This window comes from Oncorhynchus nerka, linkage group LG5 (assembly GCF_034236695.1).
Source record: "Oncorhynchus nerka isolate Pitt River linkage group LG5, Oner_Uvic_2.0, whole genome shotgun sequence".
Classification (NCBI taxonomy): Eukaryota; Metazoa; Chordata; class Actinopteri; order Salmoniformes; family Salmonidae; genus Oncorhynchus; species Oncorhynchus nerka.
The window spans coordinates 52,784,006-52,799,660 of NC_088400.1; the positions used below are offsets into that span (position 1 = coordinate 52,784,006).

The 15,655-nt window shown below is 42.7% G+C and overlaps 1 pseudogene; it reads left to right on the forward strand.

Annotated features, from left to right (window-relative positions):
- Positions 1–12,820: 12,820 nt before the first annotated feature.
- LOC115129176 (partitioning defective 3 homolog B-like) overlaps positions 12,821–15,655 on the forward strand; it is a 117,980-nt pseudogene continuing 115,145 nt past the window's right edge.

Consider the following 15,655-nt stretch of genomic DNA (forward strand, 5'->3'; position numbering starts at 1 on the left):
TACAATAGGGGTGACATGTCTTCTGAAATGTATTCAGATTCAACATACTATACAGGTTCAGGGGATGATAAAGTCACAGAAAAAAAAAAAAAAAAAATAATAATTATGTAGCTTGGTTTAACAACAAATGATTCACTCTGCAGTGATTCATAAAAAGAGCATGCAGCAGCTGGCAAGTAGTTGAGCAGGTCATCAGATCTTGGTACTTGTTTTTGTTTTGATGGGCAGAGGACTCTCATATGCTCTAGGGTAGTGGCTTGCAAAATAGGGAGGTCGAGGTGTAGCTCCTTGTTTTGGTTTGGAGATTAGCCACAATTTCTATCCCTCAAATAGACTGTGGCTCTGTCTGGCTCCGTCTGATTCCAACGGTCCTCAACTGAAATTAGAACAGAAACATTTGAAGTTCCTGACATCAATAAACAACGTTCACAGTCAAGCATTAGGATATTTCATTGTTAGAACAACATGTTGCATGTTAGTAAACTATTCTCTGTGCAATACCTGTGACTTTTAACCACCTCACTGTGGTGGTCTGTAGTCCAGCTGGTCGCTTGAGGACAGAATCTGGGAGGTGCCTGAAGTCTTCACATTGCATCCTCATCACCTTGAATGGTTTTGCTGGTTGTGCTTCAAGTATCATTGAAACATCCTCAGGTGTATGAAGGACTGACACCTTGCGCCTCTTCTCGATGGTGGCAAAAGATCCATCACAAGGAAGACAAGAATGACCAGAGACCATGAACTTCTGCTCAACTTGGGTAAAGTAACCCATAGAGACAAGCATCAACATCATATTGAGCATCCGCCAGTTGTTATTCTGCCCACAGCATCTGTCACTGAAGATGATCAACTTGCGCACCACTTCAATATGCAGCTTGCCACCTCAATGGACCCTCGGTGTGCAATCCCTGTAGGATACAGTGTAACGTTACATATAACTAGCTAGCTACGGTAGCCATGTCGAATCATCCGGTGGATGGAGAAAAAGTAGCTGGATATGTTTCTTCTATCATCTAGCAATAACATTTGTAACGATAATGTATAAATTAGTAGCCAACGAACTTTAGCTAATATGTTTTCTCTATAGTTACGAATTAGACAACCCAGAACATACATGTTAGTTATTGTACTCTATAGCTAGCTAGCTTGATTGTTTGATATACGGTTCATCCACATACCTCTTTTGGACAGCTTTTCCCAGTTTTTTTCTTGACGCTTGCTATTTGTATAGGGTTTTCCCGCATCCAAAGGTCTTCCTTTGCCTATCTTTCCATTCTTTTAGTTTTGTTTTACGTTTCTTTCCCACATTTCGGAGATTTTCATCAGCAACAGAAAAGTTGTGCTTTTGTCCGTCCATTCTGAGTGGTGCACATAAACTTTTATTCCACGAGAGCCTATCTTTACATTTAAAATGATTGTTAATTAACGCGTGGAAAGCTTGTGAAACCGGTTCACTATAGAAAAAGGGTGTCAAATAATTATTTTTCATGTATATCTTTTTTTTTAATGTCACAAAGTTCTTCGTCTGTTGGATTCAACTAGTAATCTTTGATCTAATGTTTTCCCTCTACAGTATGTGGTTAATTTTCAGAATGAGAGAATTAGATGAAAAATGAGGTGTTAACTGGCTTGTTAAACAAGTGGATTCGGGGATCAAGTGTAGCTGGAGCTGGGCCTTGCTTATTATGCTGGATGCCAATAGAGGTGAAAGAAACGCCACACACTTCCCCTCTTTCAAAACAGTGGATAAAAAGGGGTATGCCAGGTGTACTCTCTGCCTGAAAGAGATTATGCCAACACGGTATCATGCTCTGCTGGCACATCGTAGAACAGATGTCTGCAGGCAGAAAGTGTACAATGTAATAATGTGCAGTGTAGCCCAAAGATATTGCTTTTGTTGTGTTGAACTTGACAGTAACACTTTTGTGTGAGTGAGGGGGGGTATTTTTGCACACATGTATCCTTGTGCACTTGATCGATGTCTACTATAGAGGCCACTATAATAGAGCAAACAGAACGCCTGTTCCATTCTATTTCTACTTTAACCCTAGGATGCATAGTAAACATGGCACACCAAGAATGTATATGCTGGGCCAAAATGACCCGGTAATGTGATATCTGTGTTTTATTTATATGGGTCTAAAATATTATCCTTTTTGTTGAACATAATTATTTTGAGTGATGATTTGGACCTTTCAATAATTATTTTATTGTTTGAAATGTTTTTAGTCGCTCTTCAACAATTTGATACACATTTCAATGACAGCATATTAAGAAAATTATAACAGCTGTTGAAAATATTAGCATATTTTTCTTACAATCAATATTACAATCCAAGTTTCACATTCAACCTTTTAGTGTGAAAAACAAAAAATAAAACCACCTTTTAAGCATGTTTTATAATATTTCAAAACATTTATTTGAAAATCCAAAGGTCATCATCAATATAAAAGACAACACTAACAATTGTGAATTCAGAAAAGTGGGCGTGTTTGTGATGCTTACTTATGCTGTCTTAGTCTGTGCATTTGTTCCAAATCAAAGCATGTGACTGTGCTCTTTGCAGACGGGTGGGTTGCACTGAGAACACTAGCAACTGACTTTTCTTTCCTTTGCTCTTGGGCAGAGCTGGCACCTCTTCTGGCCCTGGCTGATCTGAGTGGTGGTGGCATGACTCTTTCATCACCCCACATCTTTCCATTGCCTCAGTTCTTCTGTGGAGATGGGAGAACCTTCCAGAAGGACAACCATCTCTGCAGCAATCCAATAATCAGCCCTTTATGGTAGAGTGGCCAGACGGAAGCCACTTCTCAGTAAAAGGCACATGACAGCCCGCTTGGAGTTTGCCAAAAAAGGCACCTAAAAGATTCTGACCATGAGAAACAAGATTCTCTGGTCTGATGAAAACCAAGATTGAACTCTTTGGATGGGATGCCAAGCGTCACGTCTGGAAGAAAGTTTCTTATCCACTGTGACCTTTCCCGAGTTTCCTCGGAAAAGGTCCCACACACACCGGAATGCTGACAGGTGGTCCATTGCCTCTCTGAACACTCTGGTCCTCTTGTCATCAAGCCTCCGGTAGCGACGGATATCCTCATATCTTCCGACCGACATGGTGGCCTCGTACATTGGATTCTGCAGTGGATCCAAAAATAGCTCCCGTTTGGAGACATCCCACCTTTTCTCCATGCCGATAAAGGCCTTTAGTACCTCTTTGTTGACCTCTCTACACCTCTGTCCCCTTTGCTGTTGCTATTCTCCGTCCTTCTAAATTTGTACACTTTAGGACCTCCTCAATGATGATGTCACTAACTTTTGGTGACACATCGGTTGACCCCAGCACAGGCCCTGGGCAGCTCCTCAGGATGTATTGGCTTTTGGTTCAGCCTTTAGTGGGTGGGGGGCGGTATTCACTCCAGTAAGACCCCTTTTTACTCAGTCTGTTTGACTGGTTTTCACTCTTCAGAGGAGGAATCCTCCCCATCTGTATAATCATCTATGACAGCTGGACTACCAGTTGCATTCACAACTACACATAGTCTGTGTCACCTGAATTGGATACCTCAGATTCTGAGTCAGAGGCACCAATGGCTTCCTCATCCAGCATCTGTAAAACCATTTTGGTTGTGTATCTGGCAACATTCTTATGAAACTCCTTTTACTCAATGAGTTGAAAAGGACAAATGAAAATGGTGATTAAAGAACATTAAAAACAAGATATGTAATAAATATTTTATGAAGTACTTAGATTTTATTATTGTATTTCCATAGAAAATACATACGGGTCTTATTTGACCCACAAATGAAAACTTGAGGTAGTGATGCTCAAACTACTTTTACTTAAAATAATAAGACATTTAAAAAAAACACAACTAGGATGTTAGAACATTAAAGACATTTCATTATTCCAGGAATTCCTAAAATATTAGAAAACATTAGGCCGGGTCATTTTAATTCTAGGGTTAAGATGTCTGTGGTCACAAGCATTCTATTATAAAGGCTGTCATGGCTAACTGCAATATTAGTGTATTGTTTTTTTTCAAGACTTGAGTGTCATTTGCAGTAAAGTCTAGGCAACAAATAACCTTAGATTGCTTTTCTTAGTTTTTAGCTGTGCTAGGTTCACATTAACCACTTTTTATTTTACACACAGAGACTGATCATGTATATCATTTTAATTGTTCTTTAATTAGTTAAAACCTGAATTTCCCCCTAGCAGGGATTTTTTGCATGTTTCAGTGTAAAAAAAAAAGCCTTTTTGGGCCCTCACCAGTTTGCATCCCTGACTATGTCTCTGTCTGATCGTGGCTTGTGTGATTTTGATTTATTTATGCCCTTTTTCCTCTGAGGCAGTGCTTCCCAATATTTTTGTTTTCACATTTTACATTGGTGTATGATTAAGGTATGTGTGTAACTGGCCCCTGTCCTATAAACTTATATGTTACGTATCAATAATTATAAAATCATTGGACTGGTGGAGGCGGCATGGGCTTTCTTATACCAGTCATTTCCTTTTCAAATCATTGAAGGAATGTGAACAAGGTAACACTTTGGGATGAAGAAGAGATAGTTGGGACACAATCATGGATTAAGAGAGAAAAAGGGATGCCGCCACCACCCTCTCAAGAGTAAAATCACATTTTATTTGTCTGTCCTTCTGCTGGCTCCCGCACGATGGGATGGACTGTTGCGTAATCTGAGTCACTCTCTCTTTCTGATTGATGGGAAAGAGAGACCCCCCCCCCCCCCCCCTGAGAAAGTATTCACACCCCTTGACTTTTTCCACATGTTAGTCTGAATTTAAAATGGATTAAATTTAGATTTTGAGTCACTGGTCTACACACAGTATCCCATAATGTAAACATGGTATTATGTTAAAACAAATGTTTACTGATAAATAAAAAATAAGTATTCAACCCCTTTGTTATGGCAAGCCTAAATAAATTCAGGACTAAAGATTTGCTTAACAAGTCGCAGTGAGTTGCATGAACTGTGCAATAATAGTGTTTAACATGATTTTTCTATGACTACCTTATCTCTACCCCACACATACAATTATCTGTAAGGTTACTCAGTTGAGCGGTGAATTTTAAGCACAGATTCAACCACAAGACCAGGGCGGTTTTCCAATTCCTCACAAGGAAGGGCACCTTCCTATTGGTAGGGTATAAATAAATAAAAAGTAGACATTCAATATTCCTTTGAGCATGGTGAAGTAATAAATTTAACTTTGCATGGTGTATCAATACACCCGAAGATACAGGTGACCTTCCTAACTCAGTTGACGGAGAGGAAGGAAACCACAGGGATTTTACCATTACCATAAACTTAAAACAACTTAAAACAGAGTTTAATGGTTGTGATAGGATTTACTTCACAATACTAACATAAATGACAGAGTGAAAAGATGGAAGCCTATATAAAATACACACATTCCAAAATATGCATCCTGTTTGCAATACGGCACTAAAGTAAAATGTGGCAAATAAATGAATGGCTGCATCATGTTATGGGTATGCTTGTTGTCAGCAAAGACTAGTGAGTTTTTGGGGTGGATAAAAATCTAGGGAATAGAGCTAAGCACAGGCACAATTCTAGAGGAAAAACTGGTTGTCTGCTCTCCAACAGACACTAGGAGACCAAATCACCTTTCAGCAGGAAAACCTAAAACACATGGTCAAGTATACACTTAAGTTGCTTACCAAGAATACATTAAATGTTCCTAAGTGGCCTAGTTACAGTTTTGCTTTAAATTGGCTTGACAATCTATGGCAAGGCTTAAATGGTTGTCTAGCAATGATCAACAACCAACTTGACAGAGCTAGAAGAATTTTAAAAAGAATGTGCTAATATTGTACAATCCAGGTGTGCAAAGCACTTACCCAGAAAGACACACACCTCCAAAGGTGAATCTGACATGTATTGGCTCAGGGGTGTGAATAAATTACATTCCTGTATTTCATTTTCAGTAGATTGCTAATATTTCTAAAAACTCACTTTCACTTTGACATTATGGGGTATTGTGTGTAGATGTGTGAGAGAAAAAGATTTAAACCATTTTGAATTTGGGCTGTAACACTGTGCTGTATTAGGCCACTCTATTGTTTATGGTTTTGTTTACATGGAGGACTGATTGGACTCATTGCTTCAAGTTGAAAAAGAAATGCTGCTTTCATTAAATGGGATGGTTTGAGCACTACCGAAAAATGCTATTTGCATGTGAATAATGAATGCTATATGCTGCATTTGCTATAGGCCTGTTGTTTATGTTTTTGTTGGTGACACTTTGCAATCGCGATCATTTGCAGCTATCTAAGTCTTTTAAAAGTGTGCATGTTTGACTGTGTGTAGGCCTTTAGAATTTTTTTTTATCAGCATTTATTAGATTGAGCAATAAAATCCCCACAGATGGTCTTCTTAAATGAACTTGTTTTTGACAGTATGGAGCACAATACCACGGAGGAGTTTAGAAGGGAGGATTTATTCATATTTATTCCATCAGCTGGGATCCGCACTATGCAGCTGTTGCGAAAGCACTCTTTTTTTCACTGACTGTCCCCTGGTCGCAAAAACAATGATTGTTTGGCTGCTTAAACTTTTAAATTAAACCATTATTGTGTTAAAATACGCAAACACATTTGTGAACAGACATCCACAACAACCACAATCCGTAAAGCGCAAATAGCTAATAGAGGGCAGCAGTGTGATTCACATCAATGTGGTGCAGTATGTAGATATCAAGTGATATCCGTATCGCCCATAGGCTACACCACAGCTGTAGGCCTTACCAGTTAGAATAGCTTGTATGTGGTGGCAACCCTAGCTCCCTTACTGTCACGCCCTTAAACAAGATTGAGGCTGCAGTCCATATGGCACTGTATTTCCTATGGTGCACTACTTTTGACCAGAGCCCTATGCGGGGACCTTGTCAAAAGTAGTGCGCGATGTAAGGAATAGGGTGCCACTTGGGACGTACTCTTTTTCCAAGGACCGATGCACTACTTCATGATTGTGTCCCACTTGTTGTTGATTCTTCACAAAAAAATACAGTTTTATATCTTTGTTTGAAGCCTGAAATGTGGCAAAAGGTCGCAAAGTTCAAGGGGGCCCAATACTTTCGCAAGGCACTGTATATATGCTGCCATAAGAGTTGTCATGTCAAAAGATTCATAGCTGTAATGGCTGCCAAGGTGCTTCCACCAAGTATTAACTCAGGGGGGGGGGTGGAGACTTATCCAATTCTGATATTTCACTTTAGATTTTCTCTGAATTTGGAACATTTTCTACAACTTTCTTTCACTTTGAAAATGTGGAGTAGGTTGTGTAGATCTGTAGGGGGGAAAAATTGTAATTGTATCCCCTTTTGATGACATTTTAAGACGGCAACATGTGAAAAAAGCTCAAGGGGATGTAGACTTTCTATTGACACTGTATTGGGACGTAGGCCATATTTCACCTCCAAACACTGAAACTAACATTTATCACCCCGCATGTAAACAAAAAGGAGCGAAGGGCGTGAGTGTAGGGAACGTTTTTTAAGGGCAGCAGTTTTGGTGTGGTTTTACTGCTCCATACCCTGTAATGTTGAGTGAGAACTGTACAGAGGAGCTCACGTCAGTAGTACGGTTGTGTGTGTGTGTGTCCTGACCCCTTCCCTAGAGGGGTAATGCTTCAGCTGTGAGTAAGGGGCAATTCTGTGATGGATATGACAGGGGTCAAGGGTCACAGGAAAGTACTCCCCGACACAGACACACACACCATTTCTCACCACATCTGACGTTTAGCAGATCACAGAAGCGTTCCCAGAGAACACACTCACACCTCATTTCTCATGCGTATGACAACAACCACACACACACACACCTCATTTGTCATGTACGTTCTCGCTGGCCCCGGCATGTATATTTGGCCACAGAATACTTAATTTCTCCTGAGGAAAAAACGGTCACAAGAAGGAAAAACACAGCGGCATACAATTATTTACTTTATGAAATCCAAGCGTCAGTGCGTTTCTATTAGAATGTATTGGATACTAATCATGGGAGATAATTAATAAGGCAGTTTGAGCACAGCAACAACAAGAAGTTGCCCCCATCCCTCCCGGTAATTGGGCCCCTTTTTCAACTTTTTTGTCGTCTGAGTGAGGGTAATGCTGTCATTGAAGAGAACTCGCGTGAGTCCAAACGTGCACTTCACATTTCCATATCATAAAACTCGTGTGTCAACGTTTACGTTTTAAAAGATGACATGCTGTCATACCCTGGGTTGTTCTGAACAGAATGAGCCTATGTTAAGTCTATTGTTCAGAAAATTAGCTGTGGAACACTCACCTGAATGCACTCAAATAACGATCTGTTTCTCTGAATTGCCTTGTGAAAACCTAACCCTGTACGATAGTATTTTCTAATTTAGCTAGTCATGTTGTCAATTGAACAAGCTTTCAAATGATGCCCACCTGACGCAGATTGCTATTTAAAATGGGTGTTTTTTGGATTGTGCTAACAACAATAGTGATGGTGAGGATGGTGGGTTTCTGTTCCAAACAAAACAACTACAAGTGCGCTTGCTCTAGTTCCTCAACGGCACAGCTAGAAGAGTAACTTAAAAATAAAAATAAACGTATTGTTGACTGTTCTTAAAGTCATAAAAGTGCATTGAAATAACTTATTAACTGTGCACACTTTAGAGAGGTGTGTGTGGCCACTTGGAGACACCAGTCTTCTCACTCAAACCCTTCAAAATGTTTCGTCTTATGTTGCACCTACCCCCACATTTAACAAGAATATTCTTATCATGTTACTGAATGTATCCAGAGTATTTTCACATTTAGTTATCAACAAATGTGGCAAAAAGTACAGAATGTAAAATGCACATAAAATCAACAGTGTTTGGATTAAGTCTTGTCAGGTGAACTGTTGTGTCCTCAACTTTGGTCTAATAATTTCCCCATTATCTCCAACACGTCCCCTACCATGCTTATGCATATTTCTTCAGTAAGAAACATTTAAATGTACCCTTATCCATACGGAGGTTAAACCACATTTTAGCCTTTTGTCCTCTCCCCCCTCCTCACACTCGCCCTCTCCCCTTCTTTCTCTGTTTCTCTGTCCATTTCCCCCTGGGCCGTGTGAATATAGCAGAACTCTTAATGGGTGAGATGGAGGAATCGAGGAGCGATGCACAATAACAATGGAGACATGGTAACATGTGGCCCATTGTGGATAACAGCTTAGCGGCCTAATAATTGGGCCACTATTTGTCTACCTGTGCATGGATCATTGTGTGTTGTGGTGGTGTTGTAATGTGTGTTTAGGAGAGGTGAAGCAGGGGTTGGAACGAGGGTCCTGGCTGGCCAAGGGCGTAGGGATCGGGGAGGGGTAAGTGGGAGGCCCCCCTGTATGTGTCATTACGAGGGGGTTGAGACAATGGAGGAGGTTGGTGACACAATGAAAGTGACTAGGCAGAAGGTCGTCATTTCTTTCCCCCATTTTTTTTTCTTTCTTGTCCGTCAACACTCTGATTCTGCCGTTTTTATTTATTTAATATATTTTTTCCTCTTTCCTTTATATTTCACTCCGGGGCTGCTGTTGTGGTGCTTAGCATGCATGACTTCAAATGAGCCTCTCTCTCCTGAGCGATATGGAAGGAGAGTAAAACAAAGAAGAGCAGATTGAGTTGACGGAGGAGAGAGGGACACTCACGGATGAGGTTGGAACCCAGGTCCATCTGGCCATTGTCATGTCTTAAAGGTCTTTGACTCTGTGATTGATATCAACTGAAGATGTTGTTTGGTTGGTTGGTGTCCCTGTTAGTGGACTAGTGGAGAGCGAGGGACTGAGATACCAACAGTAGACTTGGCTAACTGTGTGTGTGTGTGTGTACACAGGATGACAGCCATCCACTGACCCACAGAGGAGAACCCGAACACCGACTGAGGCTTGACATCCCCACCACAGCCAAGATGAGCCGGGTCACACTCAGGTAGGGGGGGTGTGTGTGAACACACAACTACATATTCACATGTTTGCATGGGTTGATATGTTTACAAGGTTTGTTTGTGTGCTGTTCTCTTATTTCATAAGCATGTTTGTGTTTGCATATCTGTAACTACTTGTCTCTTATGTGTGTGCATCTCTCGCTCGCTCTCTCTCTCTCTCTTGCTCGCTCGCTCTCTCGCTTTCTGGGCTGGACTGACAACATTGAGAGGGATTACAAATGCCTCCGTTCTTTGTTCTCCTGCTGTGAGAAGATTAAACTGCCTTAGCCATTAGCCTTGTGTGTGTGTGTGTGTGTGTGTGTGTGTGTGTGTGTGTGTGTGTGCTAGAGAGAGTTCCATTGCGAGAGAGTTGTTAGTCCACCATACCTTTGACTCCTGCCCAGTAGCCGCCCAGAGACTTCACTCTGCAAGCTGAATTTGTAGAGACCTGGCTAGGCGGGTGTGTGTGTCTCTCCATGGCAACCGCTGCTGTCTGTTAGTGCCGCCCATGGCTAGTGCCCCAAGAGACCATAATATCCCAGTCTGTCGGTGGTCATGTGACTCCCTGTGGCGTGTGACTGTGTGTGTCTCCACTTCCTGTAGTTGTCACAGTCCCAGGAGCCAGGATGCACAACCTAACCTGATATACAGTAAACCATGACCAATATATTGACAGTGTGCTCCAGTATTTTCGTTCCGATTTAAGAATGGATTCGATGCCTATAGAGTTTAAAGAACTGTACTTTGTAAATGGAGAGAACTCACCTATCTTACGAGCAGTGAAAACACTTTCAACACCAGCAATTGGCTTCGTTTATCACCAATAATTTGCCATTTATATGGCAAAAAAAAAAGGAAAGCAAGTTTGGTAGTGAGGAGATTCTTCAGACCAAAGTTGATCTACGACTAGTCAGAAAAGAGTGGGTGTTCCATCTCTTTCTCCTCTCCCTCTTTCCCTCCCTCCACCACCTCAGAGGAATGGATGTGTTTGTTTGTGTATGCACGGGATGCTAAAAAGGGAGAGGAGCGTAAGCATGCATGTATTATAGCCTGGCGCTAACAAGCTCTGGCTTCCTCTGATGAGCTTGTTTGTGCCAGCGTTTGTTTTTGTGAATGTAAATTTGTTGCAGAGAAGGGGGAGAGAGAGTGTGTGTGTGTGTGTGTGTGTGTCTAACCCTGGGATGCAGGTGTACTCTCTCTATGAACTTCCCCATAAACAAAAGGACAGAACAGAGGAAAAGAGAAATATAATAAATGACAGTGATGAGTTTGTGTCTCTCTTTCACCAGTTTATCTCCAAAGCACTGAGCTGTGGCTTTCAACCAGAGATAAACAAGGACATCACAGCGCCGATAGTCAGAGAGCACGGCCTTTGATAGTGATAGAGTTCCCATAGATAAGATCAGAGGAAACCGCAGTTTGTATGCTTGTGCGTATTCACGCGTGCGTGTGTGCATTTGCGCATGTGTGGGAGTTTGCACACGTGTGTGTAGAGCTCAGGGACATAACTAATGTATGAGGATCATTATGGTAGTCATTAGTGTGTGCAGTATAATGACCAGGGAAGGGTTGTTTTGAGAAAGGACAGAAGAGTAAACGGTCACTGGAAAGTCCAGGATATGTTAGAATTGAGTACTGGTTGTATCTGGGTGGAATGGGTCAGGTTTATTCCCTACATGGCTGGCATCATTTGGGAGAGAGGGAGGACTCCACTGTCACACTATTCTTTTTAACCTTCACTAGGGTCTCTCTCACCCACACACACACTCACTCACTCACACACTCACACATTCACACACTGCATACATACAGTACTGGATTGTACTATGCACAACCTCTATGAAGTGACATTAACACATACTCACACATCCAGTTATGTTCATTGTACATTGAGGCTCACACAGCCTTACCTAAATTGAATGCATGCAAACATGCATCCATACTAGTGGTGCTTGTACCTTAAAATTATAAGTATTCACCTACCTACCTTAATAAAATTACAGTCGTCTAAATGCACAATTGCTAGCAAATCACGTGCGAACACACACACACATGCATGCTTCCTCTCTCTCTCTCTCTTTTTCGCTCTCTGTCACTAACGTGCACACTCAAACACACACACACCCTTCTTTCCTCCATTGTTCCACCTCGGCACACCTACCTTTTTAAGCTCATTTGTTTGTCTTAGTGTAGCTTTCAGGAAACAGCAAATGGATCTGAAGTGGATGCTAAGGGGAGGGAGAGGGCGAGTGTGTGCATCTGTGTTTCTCTATAGTGTGTGTGTGTGTGTGTGTGTCTACCATGTCCTTTCTGCTCTCCACTAACACATGGTCCTGTGTTATTGATAAAGGCTTATATGATAGGCAGTTGATTACCTTGCTCATTCAGGTTGATTTGCTTGCATCTCGTTTTCTCTCGCCCTCCCTTTCATCCTTTTATTCCTCTTTTGCTGACTTACCTGATGCTCATTCCTCTCTCTCCCCCCTCTTTCCCTCTCTCTCGCGCTCCCTCTCACTCTCTACCCCTCGCTCCCTTTCTCTTTGATGCATAACCACTCTAATCAGGCTCCTGTTCTCCTTCTCTCTCTCTCCCTCTTTCTCCACCTTCCTTCCCTCCCTCTCCTGTCTGTGTGTATGAGTGATAGTCAGTTCTCCTGTGTTTGTAGCAGACCCCCAGAACCACAACTAATTACACTGCCCTAATGAGCAGGACAGGCAGCCAGCCAGCAGGTCATCCCTGTGTGTGTGTGTGTGTGTGTGTGTGTGTGTGTGTGTGTGTGTGTGTGTGTGTGCGAGAGAGAGGGAAAGTAGTTGTGTTTTTGCGTATGTATTATTCATCTTCAGGATGCCCAGCCCACATGGGCCTGTAAGACAATGAGTACGTTTACATGCACACTAATACTTCGATATTAAACTGATTATGGCAGTAGGCTGAATATGGCAATAGCCATGTAAACGCTTTACTCTGCTTATCTTGAAAGTTCAAAATCGAAGTAAGCATACACTGATTAAAACACCTGGTTTTCTGAGCTTAATCAGCGCTCCAGCAGTGCATTTGATCTGGTCATGTGTCAGCAACGGTAGCGCAAGCCTCCCTTTTATTCACAAGTGAAGTGAGTTCACATTAAAAAAATGTATAAAACGTTATAGTTTTCACATACAAACTTTATATGTCCAAACTCCTAATAGGCTTCGCAAAAATAACATTGTCGCTGTGGTAGAACTTTTATTTGGATTGTTTTAAACATTTTAAACAAACTATTACATTAATATATCCATAATAATTGTATTATACTGGTAATGGTGAGAGCTTCACCTCCCCTGGTACTGGTAATGGTGAGAGCTTCACCTCCCCTGGTACTGGTAATGGTGAGAGCTTCACCTCCCCTGGTACTGGTAATGGTGAGAGCTTCACCTCCCCTGGTACTGGTAATGGTGAGAGCTTCACCTCCCCTGGTACTGGTAATGGTGAGAGCTTCACCTCCCCTGGTACTGGTAATGGTGAGAGCTTCACCTCCCCTGGTACTGGTAATGGTGAGAGCTTCACCTCCCCTGGTACTGGTAATGGTGAGAGCTTCACCACCCCTGGTACTGGTAATGGTGAGAGGTTCATCTCCCCTGGTACTGGTAATGGTGAGAGCTTCACCTCCCCTGGTACTGGTAATGGTGAGAGCTTCACCTCCCCTGGTACTGGTAATGGTGAGAGCTTCACCTCCCCTGGTACTGGTAATGGTGAGAGCTTCACCTCCCTGGTACTGGTAATGGTGAGAGCTTCACCTCCCTGGTACTGGTAATGGTGAGAGGTTCACCTCCCCTGGTACTGGTAATGGTGAGAGGTTCATCTCCCTGGTACTGGTAATGGTGAGAGCTTCACCTCCCCTGGTACTGGTAATGGTGAGAGCTTCACCTCCCTGGTACTGGTAATGGTGAGAGCTTCACCTCCCCTGGTACTGGTAATGGTGAGAGCTTCACCTCCCTGGTACTGGTAATGGTGAGAGCTTCACCTCCCTGGTACTGGTAATGGTGAGAGCTTCACCTCCCCTGGTACTGGTAATGGTGAGAGCTTCACCTCCCCTGGTACTGGTAATGGTGAGAGCTTCACCTCCCCTGGTACTGGTAATGGTGAGAGCTTCACCACCCCTGGTACTGGTAATGGTGAGAGGTTCATCTCCCCTGGTACTGGTAATGGTGAGAGGTTCATCTCCCCTGGTACTGGTAATGGTGAGAGCTTCACCTCCCCTGGTACTGGTAATGGTGAGAGCTTCACCTCCCCTGGTACTGGTAATGGTGAGAGGTTCACCTCCCCTGGTACTGGTAATGGTGAGAGGTTCATCTCCCCTGGTACTGGTAATGGTGAGAGGTTCACCTCCCCTGGTACTGGTAATGGTGAGAGGTTCACCTCCCCTGGTACTGGTAATGGTGAGAGCTTCACCTCCCCTGGTACTGGTAATGGTGAGAGCTTCACCTCCCCTGGTACTGGTAATGGTGAGAGCTTCACCTCCCCTGGTACTGGTAATGGTGAGAGCTTCACCTCCCCTGGTACTGGTAATGGTGAGAGCTTCACCTCCCCTGGTACCGGTAATGGTGAGAGCTTCACCTCCCCTGGTACCGGTAATGGTGAGAGCTTCACCACCCCTGGTACCGGTAATGGTGAGAGCTTCACCTCCCCTGGTGCCGGTAATGGTGAGAGGTTCACCTCCCCTGGTGCCGGTAATGGTGAGAGGTTCACCTCCCCTGGTGCCGGTAATGGTGAGAGGTTCACCTCCCCTGGTGCCGGTAATGGTGAGAGGTTCACCTCCCCTGGTACTGGAAATGGTGAGAGGATAGCATCTCGTGGGGGTATCTTTGTGCCTCTGTAACGCTCTCACACAATTATTCATGATTCTTTCAGGATTATCCTGAATCATGGTAGCATCCACATTAATGTAGACGTGTTCAGAAAGCCTTCCTAGGGAAATGAAAATAGTTTAAACTTAAAACATAACATTGTCTTATCTTCTAAGCTTTGGAAATAACATTTGCACCCAGGAACACTTATTTTTCTAAATATCCATTCAAGTTTGTCTTAATCACTAATCCAGAATTGCTATGGTTTACAGTAAAAGTACAGTAAAATGAAAGTACCATTCATTCTCCATCCCGTTCATTCTTCTTCCCTAAATGGCAGGCTGTACATAGCCGCTTTTCTTCATCGCTGGCATTGGACCTACATACTTCAATTTCCAGAGGCAGTATCCCGGTTCTCAACTGGGCATACAGGGTCTTTTGATGCACATTTGAGTGTGTACGTGTGTAAATTTGTGGCCAGCCAGATCTAGCCATTAGCTCCATTCCCCTGCTCAGTGGTGTGTTGGTAAATCTATGCACATTCACTGTGAGAATCCTTCCCCTCTGTCTACTAGGGTCTAATGGCAGCCTGGTATGTGTGTACGCGAAAAAGATTTGTTACAGTAGAGGGTGTGTGTATACAGTCTTGGAATGCGTCGCAAATGATACCATGTTCCCTCTATAATACACCACTTTTGAACAAAGTCATGGGGCTCTTGTCGAAAGTAGTGCACTATATATAGAAAAGGGTGCCATTTGGGACACACACTAGGTCGAAGGGCAGCATGCCCTGTGGCCTGAAACCAATCACGTTCGAAAGGCAAGCAGCTAAACCTAGCATCACACACCTCTC